At 34.9% G+C, this 10,353-nt stretch overlaps 1 pseudogene; it reads right to left on the minus strand.

The window, feature by feature from the left end:
• Positions 1–7,629: 7,629 nt before the first annotated feature.
• LOC116081019 lies at positions 7,630–9,857 on the minus strand (annotated as a pseudogene).
• Between the last annotated feature and the right edge of the window lie 496 nt (positions 9,858–10,353).

The raw sequence follows: 10,353 nt of genomic DNA on the forward strand, positions 1-10,353 counted from the left end.
AATCTACAGATTCAGTGTAATCCCCATCAAAATTCCAACTCAGTAAGTCACAAAGATAGACAGAAAAATTCCCAAATTAATCTGGAATAAAAAAAACCCAGGATAGTGAAAACTATTCTCAACAATAAGAGAGAATCTGGGGGAATCACAATCCCTGACCACCATCTATACTATAAAGCAATAGTGATGAAAAGCTCATGGGATTGGCCAGAGACAGCTTGATCAATGGAATAGAGTTGAAGACCCCAAAATTAAACCACACACTTATGGATACTTGATCTTTGACAAAGAAGTCAAAAATATACAATGGAAAAAAAGCATATTCAACAAATGGTGCTGGCTAAAGTTGTAGTCAGCATGTAGAAGATTGCAAATAAATTTATTCTTACCTCCTTGTACAAATCTCAAGTCCAAGTGGATCAAGGACCTCCACATAAAACCAGATACACTGAGTCTAATAGAAGAGAAACTGGGAAAGAGCCCCAGACACATAGGCACAGGAAAATTTCATGAAGAGAACACGAATGGCTAAGGCTCTAAGATCAACTATAGACAAATGGGATCTCATAAAATTGAAAAGCTTCTGTAAGGCAAAAGACATTGTCAACATGTCTAAACAGCAATGTACAGATTGGAAAAAGATCTTTATCAACCCTGCCTCCAATAGAGAGCTAATATTCAATATGGAGGAAGAACTTAGGCGGTTAGACTCCAGAGAACCAAATAATCCTTTTAAAAATGGTGTGCAGAGCTAAACGAAAAAATTTCAACTTAGAAATCTCACATGGCCTAGAAACCCCTAAAGAAATGTTGAACATCTTTAGTCATCAGGGAAATGTAAATCAAAATGAATTTGAGATTCTACCTCACACAAATCAGAATAGCTAAGATTAAAAACTCAGGTGAGAGCAGATACTGCTTAGGATGTGGAGAAAGAGGAACACTCCTCCATTACTGGTCAGATTGCAAGTTGGTACAACCATTCTGGCAGTTCTTCAGAAAAATGGAAATATAACTGAGGATCCAGTTATACCACTACTGGGCATATATCCAAAAGATGCTCCAACATATAACAAGGACACATACCTCACTATGTTCATAGCAGCATTATTTATAATAGGCAGAAACTGGAAAGAACCTATATGTCCCTCAACAGAGGAATGGATATAGAAAATGTGGTACATTTACACAATGGAGTACTAGTCAGCTATTAAAAACAATGACTACAGGAAATTCACAGGCAAATGGATGGAACTAGAAAATATCATCCTGAGTGAGGTAACCCAACCACAAAAGAGCACATATGGTATGTAGTCACTGATAAAAAAAACAAAAACAAAAACAAAAAAAACTCTTAATACCTGCACTACAACTCACAGACAATTTAAGCTCAAGAAGGAAGACCAAAGTGTAGATGCTTCACTCAGAATGGGGAACAAAATAAGCACAGGTTGGAGAAGGATGGAGAAAAGTAGATAGGATAGAGATGGGGAGAAAAAAAAAAGGCGATAGGATTAGGTGTGGGAAGAGCTGGAGAAAACTACAAAGACTCAGGAAATTGAAAGGAGATGTGTTTCAATGGGGAATAGGGAACTGTGTGTAGCCAGTAAAAAGTCCCAGAATTTAGGAAAGCAAGTGGCTCCTAGGCCACAGTGGGGATGGCATTAGCTGAAATATCCAACAAAGGGGGAGAAAACCTTTATAGACCATATCTAGAGGTTAGGCATGGCTGATGTTTGAGGGATGGGGCTGCCTACCCTTCTCAAAAATATTAATACAGAATTGTTCCTATCTAAAGGAAATGTAGGGACAACGAGTGTAGAAGAGACTGAAGGAAAAACCATCCAGAGTCTGCCCCAGCTAAAGATACAGCCTATGTATAGACTCCAAACCCAGACACCATTGATGATGCCAAGAAATGCTTGCTGACAGGAGCATGGTATGGCTGTCCCCTGAGAGGCTATGCCACCACTTAATCAACACACATGTGGATGCTCATAGCCAACCCTCAGACTGAGGATGGATACCGGAATGGAGGAGTTAGGGGAAGGACTGAAGGAGCTGAAGGGGTTTGCAACCAGATCCTCAGAACTCCCAAGAACTAAACCACCAACCAAAGTGTACACATGGAGGGGCGCATGGCTCCAGCTGCTTATGTAGCAGAGGATTACCTTATCTGGCATCAATGAGAGGGGAGGTCCTTGGTCCTGTGGAGACCTGATGCCCCACAGGGGAATGCTAGATTGGTGACACCTGAATGTGTGGGTGGGTGAATGGAGAAGGACCTTCATAGAAGCAAGGGGATAGGAAGTTTGCAAGGGAAAACCAGAAAAAGGGGTAACATTTGAAATGTAAATAAATAAAACAACCCCTTAAAATAAAAATATAAATTTCATAAGACCAAAAAAAAAAGTTGACATTTATCCTTTAGGTTTTGACGAGATGCCTTTTGAACACATCATTCTGGATACTGAGTAAGAACTATTCTAAATAATGAGTATTATAGACCTGCCTCATACATGAATTAGACAGAGATTCATCTGAATTTGAAGTTCCTGACTATTTTTCAGGGGAACGAGACAATTTCATCAAGCACTGCTAAGTTTAACATACATAATTATATGAACAGAATTCAAGTGATGAATACTTAATAGTCTTGAACAAATTCATATTTTAACATGTTAATACAAGTATGCCAGGACTGACTTCTAGAAAGATGATGGAAAAGATTTCTCTTACTAGATAAATTTTTGAAAGTATATATTAGAAACAATTTCTTCTTAAGTTAGAGTTTAGAAATCTATTCGGTTATTCTTTCATTTTTAATAAAATACTTTTTCTATGGTCATAGCATATTAGAAACCCCAAAATGGCAACTCTAGCTAAAAAGTGTTTGAATATTCAAAGTATTCTCTTTCTTATAAGGAAATCTACTCTCATATAATTGTCTAATTTTGGCAAGAAAAGCTATGGAGGAAATATTATTAAAATGAACAACTTAGTAACAACAAATAAAAGGTAAACTCAGTATTATAAGTCTAGTCCCCATATTAAGAAATAAAAGTAATTAAAAAATAGAAAACAGCAGTAATATTATATAGAATTTGGTGGAACTGTTCTTTTACATTTGGAGATTGAAGATATAGAAAATCACATTGAAGATAATAGTAGTATCAAAAATGTTGGAGATTAATCTGTCATTCTCAAAGAAAAGTGCCACTTTGGCCTAATTTTGGTTTCATCTGCAGGGTTTCAGTATAGCTGCCCGAAGGACTCTTTCTGTGCATACCCTACACTCACTAATCCTCTTATGTTATCCTTTGGGCACTGAATAAATTATAACTAATCTACAAATACCAGGAGGATCTATGCATTTCAGCTTTCCAATGCAAAGACAAACCTTTCTTCTTTCTAAAAAGATAATGAGTAAGAAATAATGAACAGCTGTCCAATTGCCTATTTAAAAGTAAAAGCAAAGTTATATTTTCATTCTTTAGAAATGTGCTTCAAGGGAGGAGAATGTATAAGAAAATACTGTTTATTCTTCTAATTAGTACATATTCCATCTTTCTTTCTTAAAATATTGAAGAAAGAGACAAGTATAAAATCAATAATAAAAATACTGAAATATATAGATACAGTCCTTATAGGGATAGAATCTGAATTCTGATATGGCAATGATACTGTTATATCAAGAAGAATAAGTTCTATTAGGTTTAAAAGAATTAATGACATTAAAATGAACAAATCTATTCCAAGCCCAAAGAAATTTGCTCCAGAGCAAAGGACCTACATAATATTGCAGGAATTTTCTAGGATTCTTAATCATTCTCATAACTGGGTATGATTAAACACTGCTTTGCTTCCTCTAGTGGTATACATAAAACCTTCTAGTAGTATGGTAGATAGCTGTCATGGATACTAGTCATTACCAGAATGATTTTCCAGTTCTTAGTGTCATAGAATAGGATCAAAAAATGAAGTGAAGAATGAAACCTTACATTCAAGTTTTGTTGGACAACTAATAGCAATAGGGATGGGCTGCAATGTGGAAGGGGATCTAAAAGACTTCACTGGCCAATCCAGAAAAGCTTTCAAATTGCTAGCACTAGGATTTTTATTTGTTAACTAACAGTGCCAAATGGTGACATTGTTTCTCTGTTATAGAATAAATGCAATTTATCTGTTTTTATATAGAATTTTACATATTCAATTTCCATATGACCACTTTAAAGGTCTTCAGTACTACTTATTCTTCCTTTACTCTGCTCTCCCATTATGCAACCCAAGTTAAACTTTCTAGTGCTGTACTCTCCGTTAAGCATCTATGTCACTCTGTGTTGTCAACTACATACACAGCTACTTTCTGTAGATGCTTTCTTCACTCTTTATATCTACAATTATTTCAAATAAAACACATATTTAATGATTAATAGCTGCTGTCCACAAATGATAGAAAACATTCAATGTTTGTATATCTGTCTCTAGGTTACCTAATACCTTTTACCTGTGAATTTTATAATTTTCCTCCTTAACAGTTCATTAATAGTATATTGCATAAATATACCATATTTTCCACATTGACTCATTGGTTGATGTTCATCTATCCTACTTCTACCTCTAGACTATTAGGAATAGAGCAGCAACTAACAAAGAGGAGCAAGTATTATTTCCATAGTTTGTAGAGTCCTCTGGATATATTCTGAATAGTACAGCTAGACTGTGTGTTATGTTTATTTCTAACTTCTTCAGAAACATCCACAATGTCTTATGGTGGCTGCACTGCTTAGTGAACTCCCACAACAATCAACACCTGTCCCACTGTTCCCATATCTTTGGCAGCAGTTATCATCATTTGGGTTTGTTTGTTTGTTGGTTTGTTTGTTTGTGGGTTTTGTGTCATAAATTCAGATGGTTTTTTGTTGTTCTCTTCTCTTATCTGATCCAGAGTATTTTGATTTATTCCAAAGTTCTTGATCTATTTGGAATTGAGTTTGGGAGACATTAAGGGATGAACATACAAGCTTATTCTTTTACATATCCCTAGCCAGTTTGATAGGTAGTACCTTTTGAAGATGTCTTTTCTACAAGGAGTATTGTTGTTCTCCTTATCAAAATTCCAGCAACTAAAGGAATTCTGGATGATATGTAGGTTCTTATTTATATTCCATTGATCAATGAGTTAGTTTTTATGAAAAATAACATGATGCTTTTTTAAAAAGTATACCTTTATAGTATAACTTTAAGTCTTGTGTGGTGATACCTCCAACAGATTTCTTGATATTTCATGATTATTTCAAAAGTTCTATGCATTTTGTGTCTCCATATGAAATTTAAGGTTCAATTTCAGAGAGGGTCTGAATTGAAATTTTGATAGAAATTTGATTTTATCTCTAAATGGCATTTGATAGTATGCTCATTTTCACATTAATTGTATCAATCCATAAGCTTGGAAAATCTTGCCATCTTGAGCAATCTTCTTTTCTTTCTATTCTCAATGCCTTAAAGTTTTCATTGTACAGGTCTTTCAGTTCCAGGGTTAGATTTATTCACTTCATAGATAGATAGATAGATAGATAGATAGATAGATAGATAGATAGATAGATAGATAGATAGATAGATAGACAGGCAGACACACAGACAGAAAGACACACAGACAGACTGACACAGAGAGATAGATCTATATACATTTGAGGTTATGGTGAGCTTCATGACTCATGAAATTTCCCCCCACTGTGTTATTTGTATATTTTTCCCTATCATTTCCTCTAGAAATCTCAGTCTCAGATATTATATTAGCATATTTGCTTCATTTTGAAATTATTTTTGCAAGCCAAGGAATATGATTCTAATTCTATCATTCCACACATAGCTATTTCTCTCAGCACCATTTTTTTATTCAAGATGTATTTTTGCCAATGTAAGTTTGTTATACCTTTGTCAAAAGTTATACAGCCATAGGAATGCAGTATTGAACCTTCAATTCTATTTAATCGATCCTTATATTTATTTTGTATGAGTGCATTGTGTTTTGGTTATCTAATAGTATGATACTGTGATGTGTAAAACATTTTTCCCTTTGTTAAAATTGCTTTGGGTATTTTGGGTCTCTTATGCTTCTATAAAATCTGAAAGCTTATTTTTTTTTCTTTAGTCTTGTAAAGAAAGTAAATAGAAGTTTGATGTAGAATCTCTTGAATGTGTAATAACCACCATCTTCAGGAATACTGAACACTGCCTTTTTTTCTGAAATAAAATTTCAAAATATTCCCTAATTCTGAAGTTTTTTGAGTTTTAGTTGGAATGAACTTTCTAAATTTGAGAGGGGTATACCAAAATTACTTTCTGAAAAAAAACCTGTTCTTTATGTCCACTATTTTTTTAATATTTATCCTATGAAACTGAGATTTCCCAACATTAGTATATATATTGATAGTTAAATGCATTCATCAATTATTCTACTGAACCACATATTCATTCAATGTAGATATGCAAGACTTATATGTGAAACTGTAAGACTTTAATTCCAGAATAATTTATAGGTACTGACATAGGGCCTGATCCAAGGCCAGAGTAAGAAAAGAAGCTATAGCCTCTCCTTGAGTGGAACAAGATTCAAAATCTTTTCTAGAACAAAAGATCTACCAAGAGTGTGACCCAGAGCTAGGATTTAGTCCAAAATAGTCGCAAGATAGAAGCACACAAAAGAGGGCAATCATCATAGAAGGATCTCCTAGGACCATTACACAATTAGAGGGAGTAGTGAAGAAACAAGATTAATGCCATAAGCAATCCAGCAATCAGTATGTAGATGAACAGCGTTAATAGCTATAAACAATTTTATACTGTTAAGACTATGCATAGCATTTAATAGCATTCTTACAAATTAAAAAAAAAACAACAAACATCTTAAAGTTACTACAATATATTCATGCCAAAGAATTTAAAAGAAAAACAAGGCACTAATGTTGAGGATTTCAGTTTCATATTCAAATAAATGAAAAATAAAACAAATAAAATAAAATAATTAATATATTATATAAAATGGAATTGAAAATGCATATACACATCAATTACAACAAGCTGAAATTCTCAAAATGACAAACTCAATAAGCCAAATAAAATTCAGTAGTAAATTTCATGTATAAAGTGTACCACTGGTAGGAAAGAATACTGAACATTCAAGACTAAGTAGAATAATTAAAATATTCAATTAAATGGAATATTAAATTGTTACATGTATGGAAAAGCATTTTGAAGTTTTGAACACAATGGAAAGATGAAGTCTATGAATTACGCACATGAAAGTTAGAGAATAACTGTGAAAGAGAAAGGTTATTTTATTTTTTCTTTTTTTGGCATGCAATCCCTTATATATACACCTACACATAATCTTTTTATGAACTCAAAAGCAACACTGAACACATTTTTATTTTAAAGAGTATGAATGAATGGTGTTTTATTTATTTGAGTTGTTTTCCTATACCTGTTAAGTACAATTGATATAAGGAAATAATGTCTTTAAGCCCTATGCTACTCAACATGTCCAATAATATCTGAGGTTGAGAAATATCAGAACATAAACAGTTTGCTTGATAAGATTTGTTGAGTCATGAATAGATGTTCAAATTATAGGTATTTATTCCTCATCTTTTTAAAGGCTTCTCTTACATCTTGATTTCTCAGACTATAGATCAAGGGGGTTCTACATGGGAATAACTATGACATAAAATACAGAAGCTGCACTTTCTTGTTCTTGAAATTAGTGGGTATGCAGGTGTAGATACCTATAGGAGACAGTCCCATAGAAAATGGTGACTGCAGTCAGGTGGGAGGCACATGTGGAGAAGGCCTTTTTCCTTCCTGCAGCAGAAGACATCATTAGGATAGCAGCTAAGATATGTGTGTAGGAAAAGAAGACAACCAATACAGTGCTCATCAGGTTGAACCCTACACAAGACTGTCAGTAGCATGATACTGAAGTCAACACTGGAGCACAATAGGGCAAGAATAGGAGGTTTATTACAAAGAAAAAAAGTGATTAATGACTTTGTATTTAGAGTTCAATGAGAATGCAAAACTTGTGTTTATAGAAGCCCTTAGGAAACCCATGGCATATGAACCAACCAGCAGCAGAATGCACAGCCTCTGGGATATGACTATGGTATAGCATAATGGAATACAGATGGTCACATAGTGGTTCACAGCTATAACAGCTAGGATGAAGCAGTCTAAGGTTGTGAAATTACCATAGGCTAGTAACTGTAACATATACCTGTAGTAGTGAGCAGGTGCATGCAACTCCTCTACACTACATGTTTTAGATTCATAGATCACACACAAACACATACACACACACTCACACACTCGCACACACAGACTCACACACACTCACACATACTCACACACTGGCTTATTTTTAATATTCACTTAGTTAGATCAATGGCTGGGCCACTCCTGAATCTTCCAGTGCCTGACACACTCCTCTCCAGTATTCCTGAGTTAATAATTTCTAAATCTATAATTTATTTTTGCTGTCCTTGACTCTTCTGGGCAGTCCCTGAGGGTGCTTTATCCTTGTACCTACATTTCTGCTGTCTCACCCTCCTGCACTTTCCTGGTCTGGTCCTTCCCATGCCCTTGTCACAGCCAACACCCCTCTTCTCCTGTTTATTGCCTAGGAATTCTAGAAGTTCTGCTTTTGTCTCCCTACACAGATATTGGATGCTGAAAACTTAATTTCCCAATCACAGCCAACTAGGGGCAGGCTTCCTTTAGCCTGCATGCAGAAAACTGAAATCAGATTTTGGATAACATAATTAGTATGAGAACACAAGCTACTGTATCTTATAAGTGAGATGGATACTTTTATCTCTGAAGGTTTTTTAACATCTTAGGAGTAATAGCTGGGGTATATCAGAGATCGACAAAGGCTAGATGTTTTAGTAAAATGTACATGGGAATGTGGAGGGAAGAATCAGTCTTGATGAACAGAATCATCCCAATATTACCCATGATGGTAACAACATGGATTATTAAAAATATTATGAACAGAATGTCCCAAGATTTGTGCTGTGCAGCAAATCCCAGAAGCTAGCCACAGTGATGCACATCAGTAACCTTGATAAGAGAATGGAGACCCATTCCAGGGGCTTCTGTCCTAGCCAATCTAGCCAAGCTAACAAGTTTTATATCCAGTGAGAGACTCTGATTCAAAAGATTAGCTGAGTAGCAAAATAGGAAAGCACCTGAAATTGACCTCTGGCTTCCCCATCTACATAGAAAAGCTTGTACACATGGATACATACATATTTGTGCACACACACACACAAACATATACACAAACTATCTAAACTGTTTTTAATCTAAAAACTTGTAAGCCAAGAATGGCAACATTCATCTATAATTTTAACACTAGAGAGGTCAGTTAGTCTGGGCCTGAGACTTTATTGTTAATCCCAGTCTATATAAACTGGCAAGCTCTAAGTTCATGGAAAAAACTTGCTCAAATAATTAGGTGAACAGCAAGAGAAGAAGACACCAAATGTCAACATTTGGCCTCCATGCATGTTGAACATGTGCCCAACGACCACATACATGACATATTGCTTCTATCTTTGTTTGTTGGTGTATTTATGGCATGCTTATCTGCCCCTGAGAACACAGATGCTGCTAAATGCCTATTCTCCAAACTCTGTATGGAACTACATAAGTTGATGTACCATGTTTTACTCATTTTGTTTTGTTTTTACTGCTTTGTTGATTTGTCTAATGGATCCAGTCGGTCCTGAATCTTCCTCCTTCTACCTCTCTAGTTATTGGGTTATAGATGTGACTCACTGTACCTTACTCCTCATGTTATCCTTTAAAACCAACATGAATTGTATGATAAAAAGTTTTCTTAATCTTATTTTGAAATCAAACATTGCACAATATGTTCAGGGATAATGGCTTCAGCCTTCTCTAGTCTTCTTTCTTTGCAACTTTTAAGCTGACAAATATTATTTTCAATGCAATAAGAGCATTCAACTACACAGAACAGAGGCTCATCCAGGTGCAAGAGGCATACAGAACACCAAATATATAGGACCAAAAAAAAATCCCCAACATTAAACCAAATTTCTAACATAAATTATAGGTAAAAACGTGTAAAAAAAACTGGAAGAAAGAAACACCCAGTCACAGTAAAAGAGAGGGAAAATAACAAAATAACAGTTCACATCTCAACAGAAACTTTCAGAGCCAAAGGGCTTGGGTTATATATTTTAAGATCTGATATATTTTAAGACCATAGATGCTAACTCAGACTACTAGATCATGAAACCTATCTGCTATGATTGATAGAGAAAGAAA

This window comes from Mastomys coucha, unplaced genomic scaffold, assembly GCF_008632895.1.
Source record: "Mastomys coucha isolate ucsf_1 unplaced genomic scaffold, UCSF_Mcou_1 pScaffold6, whole genome shotgun sequence".
NCBI lineage: Eukaryota > Metazoa > Chordata > Mammalia > Rodentia > Muridae > Mastomys > Mastomys coucha.